The sequence below is a fragment of the Channa argus genome, chromosome 9 (assembly GCF_033026475.1).
Source record: "Channa argus isolate prfri chromosome 9, Channa argus male v1.0, whole genome shotgun sequence".
NCBI classification, from domain to species: domain Eukaryota; kingdom Metazoa; phylum Chordata; class Actinopteri; order Anabantiformes; family Channidae; genus Channa; species Channa argus.
This window is the reverse complement of record NC_090205.1, coordinates 15,726,303-15,728,123: the sequence shown is the minus strand read 5'-3', so window position 1 is coordinate 15,728,123 and position 1,821 is coordinate 15,726,303.

Genomic DNA, 1,821 nt, shown 5'->3' with positions numbered 1-1,821 from the left:
GCTTTAATTTCCCTTATTTGCAACTTGGAAGGCAGGAAACGTGCACACAAAGCACATTTTAACAAAGTGGGTGTATTTATCCTAGTAATGACTCTGGGAGGGCAGCCAATACTATAAAACCAAGTGTTCTTTTGTCACGGACTTCGCACAAGGAGCCAAACTGCACTTTAAACCTGCACAGAGTGGCAAACAAAACAGATTGGTTGTGTTCTGGGCTGTGTCATTCAGTGACAGGCTCCATGTGGGGGGTGGCTGGGATGATAACATCTTTGCTAAAGGTAATGTGTAACAGAGTCTGACCAGGGGAGGGCAGGCCGCTGGAGATACAGAGATACAAAATAACAGCATAGAAGTAAAGCACCCTCTCATTACATTAACACAGGCATAATTTGATTACTTGCGAAAATATGGAAAGCTGGGTTAGTGGTCAAGCCCTTACCTAACGATAAGGAAGGAGTGCCGTGCTGCATCTCAGGATTATAAAAGGCAATGTATCTTATTGGAAAATGTTGGTAACTGGAAAATATCTCACTTGATGATGGACATCAGACTGATGTGTATGGTTTGTCTCCATCACTCCATACTCCTTGGCATGTACCCATTTACACAGCTCAACATGGCTTGGATTACCTAAGTACTAATATATACACTTGAAAAGCATACCATGATAAGTATTAATTTGCAACGACTGCTTTACCGTATCTAAGTTAAGAGGTGAAACCAGCAGTGTATTAGTATAAATTTCTTGTAGTTGGTCTTGGAGAGAAGAGAGAGGCAGGAGATGGAGGTCGACAGCTGTGGATTGATACAAGGACAAGTAAACCCCAGGCCGCATGAGAGGGCCAGAAATAACCCATAAGCTGTAACAGAACACATTTTTTCTGTATCAGCCAATGCAAATGCTAATTACACTAGTGTAGGATGAACGTCAAAACTATTTTAAGGAGTAAATAACAGGGTCTCACAGAACTGTAAAATACAATTTTAAGACGTATACGTTAAGGAAAAATTTGGGTAACACAGACAGGAAGATATGTGTTACAGCCCTTTAACTATACTACAAACTACTGCATGGTTTTTCCCTATATTGATTTATGATAATGAATTGTTCTTGCATACAATGTTGTTTCATATGCACTGGTTCGTGCCATCAAGAGATTCTCAGCTCCACTTTCAGTACCACAGCACAGGAAATGCATTCACTTTACTTGCTCTATTACATTGCACTCCAACAGGACCTGCATGTAAAAAGCTGCTAAACAGCACTTTCTATTAGGCTCCTTCCACTATCCTCCATTTAGCCCTGAAAAGAATTACAATGATCTTCACATCAGCACAGGACCATCCCACAGTTAAAGCATATGTGTTTCTTTAAAGCTTTGGTTTATGCCATTTGTTGTTGTATTGTCATTTGTAGATCTGTTAACTATTGAACATTTTAGTAATGATAATTCTGCTTATAGTTTCCATAATTATTCATATAGAGTGTGTGTGTGTGTGTGTGGTGGGGGGGGGGGGGGGGGGGGGGCTCCTCAAATCTTTGAAAAATCAAAGAGTTTTGTTTTTTTTTTGTAATTTTTATTGTTTTTAAGTTTTTCATTATTTCACGACAACTGTAGCTTTTTTCAGATTGCCACGAGGCAAATGCACTGTACATTTCAATAAAGAATATTAAGCTACTTCATACATAAAGACAAATGGCAGGTCCTTCGTAGTAACCTCACAAATTGAAATCACAGAGAAACGCTAAGTTTTCGCTATTTAAACTTAAGTGAAAGCCAATAAGTAAAACCAACAATAAAAAAAAACAAACAAACAAAA